Raw genomic sequence first — 12,313 nt, forward strand, 5'->3', positions numbered from 1 at the left:
GCGAGGTGGCCATTGTGGCGTAATCCCTCCGGACTAGCATAACGTTTCCCTATCCCAAGACCGACCGTGCGTGGTCTATGACCACATCCTCTACGAGGTGACCCTATCAACTAGGCAGCGAAAGCCCCTAGGCGAAACACGGCGGATCTAGAGGAGAGAACCTCGATAAAAAATTTGAGCTGCCATGAAGACGGAGCATGTTGGCTGAGGACAGCGGGCAGACCTTCTGTGCCGACACCCATCTACAGGAGAAAACCAGGCATGCACGCATCAAACCCAACATGGCCAATTAATGACTTTGGTCATTAAAAATCTGAAAATTGTAAAAAAAATAAAAATTCATACAACGATCCAAATTTACGTTCATCTTATTTTCCATCATTTTCTGATTCCAAAAACATATAAATATGTTATATTTGGATTAAAAACAAGCTCTGAAAATTAAATATATAAAAATTATTATCAAAATTAAATTGTCCAAATCAATTTAAAAACACTTTCATCTTATTCCTTGTCGGTTCCTGATTCCAAAAACATATAGATATGATATGTTTGGATTATAAACACGCTCAGAAAGTTAAAACAAAGAGAGGTACAGAAAAGCGTGCTATCCTTCTTAGCGCAACTACTACCCCGCTCTTCTTGTCAATTTCACTGCCTTTGCCATGAGCGGTGGACTGACGATGCTACGAGTATACGGTCTTGCTGAAAAATGGCATTGCGTTCAGTTTCATTCTGTGAGTTCGACAGCTACTTGACTAAATATTGTATTTTCGCCTTACGCGACTTGTTAATAAATGCATTGGAATTCCCGATCACCTTTTCGTGAACAGGTAGGGAGAAAACGAAGGCTTAATTTAATAATGCCACAAAATCATTCCTCCCCCGGACACACACACACACACACACACACACACACACACACACACACACACACACATACACACACAATGTTTAACTCAGGTGAGATAACGCCCCTTAATATGTTTCCTAGCTTTTTTAATGTGGTAAGTACACTTTGAATTGTCCCAAGCTTTGTTTTGTTTTCTCGACAAGGCACAATGAGTATTCAAACGCGCTGACAGTTAGTCAGCAGTGTCTTCTCGACTAAGAACACGACGCATTGTGCTTTCAATGCAGGTTGTTCAAGCAGTTCACGCATCATTGATTGCAGTTATGGTTATCTTACTTCCTTATTTTGTCTTATCGACATTGTCACGGAATGTTGGTGTAACTCGATCATTTTAGTCAGCTTTTCAGCGGAAGGCCGACACTGATTGTTTTTTTCATAATTTAAAACAATGTTTATATTTGTACCTGGTATGAATAGAAAGATAAAGGACACCCTTTGCTTATTTCGTGGTATGATTTTTGTAATCTAACCTGTGATATTTCGAACATTGCGGATTAACACTCATTTGGCATCCATCAACAGCATCTTCCATCTGTTCATATCGTGCAGGGGTAGATTAAAGCTTAACATGAGCATTCGTATAAAGACTTCCTCGACTAACACGAAGTTACCCTCCCGACAAAAGAACCTTTTGTACCTTTGAAATGTCTTTAATTTAAAATGAAAATAATTGATTTTTCATACATTACAAGGAAATTAATTATTCTCCGACTTCCAAGGGAGAGAGCTTGCATGCTTTCGGTTACACACAAAGCCACATGGCCCTGTGTAAATACACAAACAAATTTCAATACAAAAAAAGTAACTGCATGACCAACCGACCCTAGGTTTTTGTCCTTGTCATCGAAAACAATTATCTTATATTGTTGGCCTATACTTTACCAAGAAAAAAGATTCCCCTCAAAAAGCAGTCATGCCCAAATTACGATTGGTATGTGATGTATTTGCAGTACACGTTGACGATATACGTTTTGTTTACTTTGTTTTATCAAGTTTGTCAAGTACAAGTTTCATTACATTGACAGAAGATGCGCCCGCAAAGGGTGGTAAGTTTCAGTTTTAACAAAAAGTAAACAAGATCAGAGCAGTGTGACGAACAACTTACTCTGATGTGTATATTATGCAGATTGCGCTAGATATGATACCCTTTCCTGTCGAAAAACTACACATCGGAATTACGATTCGCCGCCGATTGCTTGCCAATCACTGTTAGAAGTTCGGGTCGGTTGCTGCACCATTAATTTGTGTTTTTTTTTGAAGAAGAAGAAGCAGAAACACCTTCGATTTCAGGGGATGATTCTCGTTCACATCGCAAAAAACTGGCCGAGGTTCGACTCAAAGTATATTCGAAACATACGTTTTACCTCCACTCCCCAGGAGCCGTGAGAAACCTTGAAAGTTAATGCCTACATTAGAAGTGGGAACTACCAAAGTTCACTTCCCAGCTATTCGCTATGCATGAACAGACGTGAACGCCGGGGTAGTGACTTCGAGAGTACTAAGAGTCACCAATTATTTTTCATTTTTCAATGTCATTACTTTATTGTCCCATCGCTGGGAAATTCGGGTCGCTTCCTCCCAGTGGAAAGCTAGCAGCAACGGAGTCGCGCTACCCAGGTGTCTGCGTGTTTAGGTGTATTCAGCCACCTGCACTTATGGCAGAATGACCAAGGTCTTTTACGTGCCATTGTGATGACACGGGGGTGGGACATGGCTTCCGTCTCTGGGTCTGCACATAAAGTTGACCCGTGTCCGTCCCGGCCCGAATTCGAACCTGCGACCTTCCGATCACAAGTCCAGTGCTCTACCAACTGAGCTAGTCATATTACAGAAGAAACTTTTCAGCAGACGAACTTAGCACAGTTTGACTCGATTTGATTGACGCAGAGGCTTGACTAGAATAAGAAAGAAAAAAAGTTGGGAACCTAACCAAGACCAAGGTCGTAATGGCGCAACATCTATTGTTTTCTGTTGGTTGCAGCAACATAAATGGCGTTCACTTGAAGTTCTGGACCACCTCCGAATTTAGGATTTTTTTTACGGGGATCACGTGACCGCCGCTTAAATAAGGTTACCCTCAAAAAGGACCGGACAAAAACGAAAGAGACCAATTACAAAATTGACGAAAAATCACAATAGGCAAAACTTTGCAACATTTACTTCCGAGAAAAAAATCGAATACATTATCTACAAAGAACATGTTTTGTTGAGCTAGCTAGCGTATTTCGTGTGCTATGCTATTCCTACAGATGGATGTGTCGATCGCATAATCGGTCAAAAAGATTTTTTCCGCAACATGTTGAGGGGTATCCCGACAAAAAGCGCTGTATTTCAGCAATGACTTGGTGAATTACTTTGAAACTTTTAGAATATTTTGCCTGCATACTCACCCCGTATAATCAAGACTATACCGATAATACGCCGCCGTTCCGCCAAGTGTTGCTAGCTTGGGTGTGTTGATGCGGAATAGTTTTCAACGCGCAGAGGCAATTTATTTCCGATCTAGACGTTGCGGCGGTGCGCTACCACACATTTTTGACTGCTTCATTATTTTGGGAATTTTTCCACAATTCAGACCGTTTTAAATGGCGATATTTCACAAATCAACGCAGGACACATCAATGAACATGACAGTTTGGCTTGTCAGTCCATTTATCGACTAAGAGGCGATCAAGATGGGATAACAGAGGGCAAATAGGCTTTAGTGAAAACAGATCTACAGCAAATCGGTTCGTATGTTCGTTTACGTGTATACTTATCGGTGAAAACCACACATGTACTAGATACAGACCTTACTCATTCCCACAACCATTAATTTAAGCTGTACGTGGTTTCAAAGAGACACATTTTGTTTTCAATGGTGAACAGTAAGCGGCAAAAGAAACGCAACTCATTCGCGCCTCCTGTTGCATGTGATATTTCGTCATTTTCAAATGGTCGTAAAATATGAACCAGATAAGGTACATCAAAAGGAACAAGAGGCAAAGCCTTCAAGGCTCCCGTAAAAAATCGACAAACAGTAACACTAACTCACTCACTCCGTCACACACACACACACACACACACACACACACACACACACACACACACACACACACACACACACACACACACACACACACACACACACTAACACACACACACACACACACACACACGCACGCACGCACACACATACACTCCGTCACACACATACACACACACACACACACACACGCACGCACGCACGCACACACACACACACACGCACCCACACACACACACACACACACAGTTAAAACTAACGCATCATATCAACTCCATGTATAATGTTCAAAAGAAGGCAAACAGATCAAATGAATGTGTATTTGTTGTTGGTGCAATTGTCCCTGTAGGAGATCATGTGCAATCCACACACACACACACACACACACACGCACACGCACACACACACATACACACACGCACACGACCGCAGAAATACGCATGCACACACAGACACACTTTAAAACTGCATCAGCATAATTATCACGGCAAAGCTTATCTACATTCATTAAACTACATTTGAGCTTGCCTATCAAGATATATTCTTGGAATTATCATACGACTAAAAGTTAAAGATGGTCACACTCACACAGCTTTACATGAGGGTATTTTCCCCGCTCCTGGCACTCCAAAGTCTATGATATTTTCCAGTGACACGTTGTCCTGCTGGCCACCAGCTCCGCGTGCTTGGGCATGAAAAGTCACCAAGAATACCATTGACCATTATCTCTCATTTACTGGCTTGGTGAAAGCTATTAAGGTCAATGACAGAAAAGACATGTACTTCCTCCCTGCAGCCCTGACAAGCTTTTTATATTTAGTCAAGTTTTGACTAAATATTTTAACATCGAGGGGGAATCGAAACGAGGGTCGTGGTGTATGTGCGTGTGTCTGTGTGTGTGTCTGTGTGTGTGTCTGTGTGTGTGTGTAGAGCGATTCAGACTAAACTACTGGACCGATCTTTATGAAATTTGACATGAGAGTTCCTGGGTATGAAATCCCCGAACGTTTTTTTCATTTTTTTGATAAATGTCTTTGATGACGTCATATCCGGCTTTTCGTGAAAGTTGAGGCGGCACTGTCACGCCCTCATTTTTCAACCAAATTGGTTCAAATTTTCGTCAAGTACTCTTCGACGAAGCCCGGGGTTCGGTATTGCATTTCAGCTTGGTGGCTTAAAAATTAATTAATGACTTTGGTCATTAAAAATCGGAAAATTGTAAAAAAAAATAAAAATTTATAAAACGATCCAAATTTACGTTTATCTTATTTTCCATCATTTGCTGATTCCAAAAACATATAAATATGTTATATTCGGATTAAAAACAAGCTCTGAAAATTAAATATATAAAAATTATTATCAAATTTTTTTTTCGAAATCAATTTAAAAACACTTTCATCTTATTCCTTGTCGGTTCCTGATTCCAAAAATATATAGATATGATATGTTTGGATTAAAAACACGCTCAGAAAGTTAAAACGAACAGAGGTACAGAAAAGCGTGCTATGCAGCATAGCGTAACCACTACCCCGCTCTTCTTGTCAATTTCACTGCCAATGCTGTGAGCGGTGGACCACGAGTATACGGTCTTGCTGCGTTGCATTGCGTTCAGTTTCATTCTGTGAGTTCGACAGCTACTTGACTAAATATTGTATTTTCGCCTTACGCGACTTGTTAATCCTGTCCCACTCAATTATCGTGATGTTCCTGTGGTAACACAACCTCTTGTCTAGAGTACACCATGCACTATGTCTTGGTATCAGAGAGTTGTAATGTTAATTTGTAAGGACGTCCTTTGCTGAAACAAATCAAGAGTTGGATTGCAACGCTGCAGTGTTCTCTGCCCTGGATTGTAGCTTGCCCGTCGTAAATCAGCAGTAGATATGAGGGTACTGTGTTCATTTGGAAATCTACCATCAGTTGATCTATCTTTTGCACTGCTGACACTACGTTATTGGTAGTTGGCATGTGGCCACTTTTTCCACTGCTGTCCTCAGTCCTATACTTTTCATCAAGTCTTGTCACCATGCCGAGTGGATCTAAATTCGGATGTCTTCATGTGGCTGAGTCCTATCTGACATAGCGTCGATCTTATTGTAGCTTATCCTTCTTTCTGAAACAAATGGAAAAATACGATTAGTTGTGATGAGTACAACTTACACGAATATAAACAGTGTTTTGAAACTGTTTAGTCGGGTTATGCAAGCCACTTTACCTTTGCAGCATGGGTACCCTACAATATGCGAAACATGTCAACTGGCTGCAGCAGCCAAATAATTCTGACGTTCAACACAGCCAATACACTATATACAGTCCATTTTGAGGAGCAACTGAGGTACTCTCTGAGGGTCTTGTTTGAGTGATAACGATCAACTCAGGAAGAAGAAACCAAAAGAGGAAAAAAGAAACCATAAACGTTAACCGCAGAAAAATACAGAATCACATTTACCATTATTTACAAAAGAAATCCACAGCAAGCTTTCTTTGGATGGCTGTTGTCTCAAAACTCGCATTCTACCTGCTGTCCAAAAGAATCTAATCTTACGTTGTGCTGTCTTGAAAGAAAATGCCAACAAAGACAAGGAAGCTGTTGCAAGGTAAGCTTACCAAACGTCACAGACATAGTGAATTATGATAGTGCGGAAACAGCAAACAGTATAATCAGAGAGAGGAGTCTGGAATAAAACGTGATACATATCTAGGTAGATCTAGAAACTGTCTTACAAATTCAAGGAAGTTGTTGTAAGGTACCAAATGTTACAGACAGAACCATGACAGTGCATGTTTTGAAACTGAGGCACAATCGGGATAATTTTAACTTTGAAAACAGATTCATTCCGTTTCATTATATCTGCATGTTCAAGTAAATGGTGGACAGTTTTATACGGGCAGAGTGAATTTGAGGCTCTACTGCCGGTCTTGAAATTCACATAAATCGAACCAAGAACAAAGACATCCAATCAGTACAAGCACTTTAGATCAACTCATTTAACTAGAGGTGACTGCCTTGCACTGTGTTTGACATCCGTGTCTGCTGAAAAAAACCCATCCAAACATACATACATACGCACGCACAGACAGACAAAGTTTACGATCGCATAGGCTACACTTACGTGAGCCAAAAAAAACGATTCGTGGATGATATGTTACTAGCTGTACAATAGGTGCATATTATTTAATCGTTTTCTGTTTTTACCTTTTCATAAATTGTGTTACAAAGGGTCAGGTCAAGCGATTCGTGATTGCAGGCGAACGTGTCATTTTGGCACGCTACAAAAATCGTAAAAATGCATATGTTTTAACCAGGTAAAGACAGTTGTGAAGGTAATTCATCTCTCAACATGATCATTTCATTTAAATTAAAGCGTTACATAATTACAAAAATGAACTTAAATCCCTTAGACGGTGTTAAAAAGGGTTGTTTAAGAAAGGCTTCTTCAGGCGAACGTGTCACTTCGGCTCGCTACAAACAAAGTACAAATGCATATTTGTCAACAAGGTAAAGACAAAGTGGAGGAATTTAATTTCGTAACATGATCATTTGAGTAGAATTATTCGCCAAAGTGTTACAAAATTACAGTTTGGGACACCGATCTTTAAAATGACAATGGGTGTCTATTTCAGCAATGTGAAGCGGACCTGTGCATCTTAGGGACTTTGTTTGTCAGTTTATTTATGTGTGAATGTGTATGGATGTGTCTGTGTGTATTTATGTGTTAATGGAGGGGGGGCGTAAGCGCTTGGCTTCAACGTACTTTTCTCGGAATCACATTGCTAACTGTTCATTGATATAAAAACATCAATAGCATGTTCGTGTAGAACAGACACTTGGTCACAAATGGCATCTGATTTTAAAAGAAATTATTAGGTCGATTCCGTGCGAAGGAGCTTTTCCCAAACAACCCTTTTTAACACAGTCTAAGTGATTTATGTTCATTTTTGTAATTATGTCATGCTTTAGCTATTAATTCAATTTAAATGATTGTGTTTAGTGATGAATTTCCTCCACAACTGTCTTTACCTGGTTGAAGAATATGGATTTTTACGATTTGTGTATAGCGAGTCGAAGTTCGCTTGCACTCACGACTTGCTTGACCCCTACCCTTTATAATTTATGAAAAAGTAAAAACAGAAAACGATTGAATAATATGCATTAATCGTATAGCCAGTAACATATCCTTCATGAATCTGTTTCCTTTTTGATGTACCTTATCTGGGTCATATTTTATGAAAATTGGAAAATTACGAAAAATCACATTCAACAGTGGACGCGAAGGAGTTGCGTTTTTTCGCCGCCAACTGTACATTTGCCGTGAAGTTGGTGACACTGCTATGTTAACACTTGGCGTCAGCGCGCCCTGGGTATAGCCGACTATACGGCGTGATGCTACATATACTTCAAGTACATTTGTACAGGTATCTTTTTCAGATGTTATGCATTGATCTGGAAAGTTTTAAAACCCGTCATTTGAATGTTCACTTGGGTAAAAAAAAAAGCGTGACTTCACATGTCTTCAGAACAAAAATGATTGATACAGGTACTGCCGAAGTTTTATTTACATGTTACTCCTGGCGTAAATTGGCTAGTCATGACAAACATGAAAACAAAATTGAACTTTCACGCTGTTTTGCACTGACAGTAGTCATGGCCGGTCACGCTTGGCTGGGCATCGCTGTGGCACATAAACCATCATAAAATTATCAAGCGTGTTTACAGGGCTAGACAATTTGCGGAAAATTTGCCTGTACATGTATCAATCATTTGTCTGTTGACATGCGAAGTCATGATTTTGTTTCGACACCAGTGAACAATCCTATGTCGAGTTTAAAACTGTTTCCGGATCATTGCATAACATCTAAAAAAAAATTGTGGTTGCAAAATGTGTCAACATAATTGTTTAGCTAAGTCATGGTGAAAGGGGATTTAGCATATATTCAGTTTCGACGTTTGGCCAACATTTTGACTCAATATTATTCACATTGCTTTACGCAACCCGCTTTAATAAATTGTATTATTGTGGACATAAAAAAGGTTCAATTGCATTTCTAGTTTTGTTTCAAAATGGTAATTTGATAAAATGTGCCTACACAAGATTAAATTATTTCTCTAAGGCCTATATAGTTTTGCTCCCTTTTAAAACTGCCGAGAGAGTTTCAAGCAAACGTCTGTGTGTGTCTGTGATGTGTTTTTTGTGCTTTATGTCGATTATTGTGCTATAGAAAAATTTGATTCCTAACGAAAACTCAGCCTTATGAACAATAATTATTCTAGTATTTATTCTTCTTGAAACTAACCACCTACCTCGGCTTTCATCTAACGGTCAATTTCATGTTCACAAGTAACGGTATCCCGTGGTGATACAAACATCAACACCCAATGGAAACTTCAATTCTTCACACTCCTTGGTGCGATGGGATTCGTCTTGCTCCTTGCTCTTTGCATTGCCGTCGGGATCTTCATTAAGAGAAGAGGTATGTATACTACGATTGTGCGGGCGCGAGAGAGAGAGAGAGAGAGAGAGAGAGAGAGAGAGAGAGAGAGAGAGAGAGAGAGAGAGAGAGAGAGAGAGAGAGAAAGAAGAGAGAGAGAGAGAAAGAAGGCAGAGAGAGAGAGAGGCAGAAAGAGACACACACAAAAAGAGAGAGAGAGAGAGAGAGAGAGAGAGAGAGAGAGAGAGAGAGAGAGAGAGAGAGAGAGAGAGGGGGATATAGAAAGTTATAATAAGAAGAAAAGCAAAGTACAAAAGTCATACTTAAGAGGCTTGAGTGTTTCTATGATATCCCTCCGCTGGGTCTTGACTAATCTATTTATCTCGACTGAATATTATGCTGATACAGGCTTTCTACTTCCTATCCCATGAACGTTCAGACGTCATCTATCAGACGCCGTCGGGAAACTCAGGGGTTGTGATTGGATACTGTCACACACCCCTATTTCGGCAATCGGTCCATATTTCGCTGGTTATGATGACCGGCAGGTTACTGCGTTGCCCGTAGGTGGTGATCCGCTACCGACAATGGAACAAAGCTGGACCTTAAAAGGGTTTCTGGTCCATCAGCGTGAAAGACGTCTCTTTCACTGCACTGGCCTCAACAAATGTTTTTGAACCGAATAAACAATGCATACAAATCAGAGGAATGTACTGGTTGTACCTGGCCCAGCAACCAGATAGCATTTAATTTAGCTTAAGGAAATAGCACCTATATGCCCACCTTTTAATTATACTCGTACATGTATTAGGTTTTTGGATAAGGAATAGCACATACCATATTACCAACTTCAACACGTTGTATCAAGACATAACTTGGTGCCGATGTATACTTCTGGACATTGTAATCCAAATCAAACTTTGTCTTTTGCAATATCATATCACATTTTAAATAATACAATGCTAATGACAGGCTCTACATCAAGACATTTTCCGCCTCCCACCCCTCACATGTTCAGACGTCGAGCACCAGACGCCGTGATGTTCCACGTACAGTCTGCACCACAGAACCACCGAGATTCCTTCATCAGTGTGCATGACCACATCTATTCTGAGATCCCCGACGAAGAAGATGCAAGTAAGAATACGGTTGATTGCCATATCTTTGTGAACAAAACATCAAACCCACATGTTCGACAGGTGCTTGCATATGAAATGAGCAATTAGTAACGATTTTTGAATGTGTGTATCTTTAAAACTCACTGACGATTACCATTTATTTTCGACCGATTGCCAAGCATTTTCAAAGTAAATATGTTTGTTGTTATATTTCTGTATTTTGTAGCAACAGCAGTTGAACGTGTGTACCTTTCAACGTCACATTTTGTAGAAGAAAACAACCCCATGAATGCCATTTTACAGACTGTAGCATCATCTTGTCCAGTTAACCAAGTATAAGTAGAAATGGGTGGCCGAGTGGTAACGCACTTGCGCTCGGAAGCGAGAGGTTGCGAGTTCGACCCTGGGTCAGGGCGTTAGCAATTTTCTCCCCCCTTTCCTAACCCAGGTGGTGGGTTCAAGTGCTAGTCTTTCGGATGAGACGAAAAACCGAGGTCCCTTCGTGTACACTACATTGGGGTGTGCACGTTAAAGATCCCACGATTGACAAAAGGGTCTTTCCTGGCAAAATTGTATAGGCATAGATAAAAATGTCCACCAAAATACCCGTGTGACTTGGAATAATGGGCCGTGAAAAGTAGGATATGCGCCGAAATGGCTGCGATCTGCTGGCCGATGTGAATGCGTGATGTATTGTGTAAAAAAAATTCCATCTCACACGGCATAAATAAATCCCTGCGCCTTGAATATGTGCGCGATATAAATTGCATAAAATAAAAATAAAACATATAAAAAAATAAATCCCTGCGCTTAGAACTGTACCCACGGAATACGCGCGATATAAGCTTCATATTGATTGATTGATTGTATGTACAATTAAGTTTGATTGTTTTAATAGTTGTATGTGCATCTTCAGAATGTGTGTACCGATGCATTGTGGAAGTCTACGTGGTTAAACATATAGACACAATAGAAAATTGATAGCCGGACGATTGTAAGCAAAGACAAAGTAGTCATTGTTGCTAGATAAGAAAATACAATGTTAGGTTTTCTTCCTTGTGTTAAAATCATTACAATATTGTGGAAGTCATTATTAAAGCGTCAGACTGATCATGCGGACTCAAATCAGATGCTTAAATTTTGCACTCATCGTTTCACAAAATAATGGTGCCAGTTTAAGAGCATCCCATTCTCTAACTAAGTATAACATTCTTCCTCGTGTAGAACGACAAAAATGGGTCCTTGGCTCATTGGACAACCAACCCGTTTGCTGTAGAGTACAACTGCAGCTCTTACTGAAAAGTTCATAACCATGTCATAACAGTTGGTGCATGGATGGGAGCACAGATTAGCAAGTCATGCAGCACTCGACATAGAACACTTTATTATCTCAACGAGGAGAAACTCAGGTGTGGTGTATACAGCATTAGAATAAACAACATAAAACGTAAGAACATAAATAAAATATCGAGGCTCAAATAGTCCACTCATGATAGTCAAGATTAGGACGATAATATCAAAACAAATCTCTCTCTCTCTCTCTCTCTCTCTCTCTCTCTCTCTCTCTCTCTCTCTCTCTCTCTCTCTCTCTCTCTCTCTCTCTCTCTCTCTCTCTCTCTCTCTCTCTCTCCCTCCCTCACTCTCCATCTCTCTCGCTCCATTCATACCACATTACGTCACAAGCAGACGCCCGGGCTCACCCTCTTAGAATGCCACGCTGACCTGCTCTGTTGAAATTTTGCATGCTGATAATGCTGAAGAATCAAACAAGTCAGCGTATTATTACAATTCTGAGTTAACTCTAATGTCTTCTGTTGCTATAGCATC

The sequence above is a fragment of the Littorina saxatilis genome, linkage group LG8 (genome assembly GCF_037325665.1).
Source record: "Littorina saxatilis isolate snail1 linkage group LG8, US_GU_Lsax_2.0, whole genome shotgun sequence".
NCBI classification, from domain to species: domain Eukaryota; kingdom Metazoa; phylum Mollusca; class Gastropoda; order Littorinimorpha; family Littorinidae; genus Littorina; species Littorina saxatilis.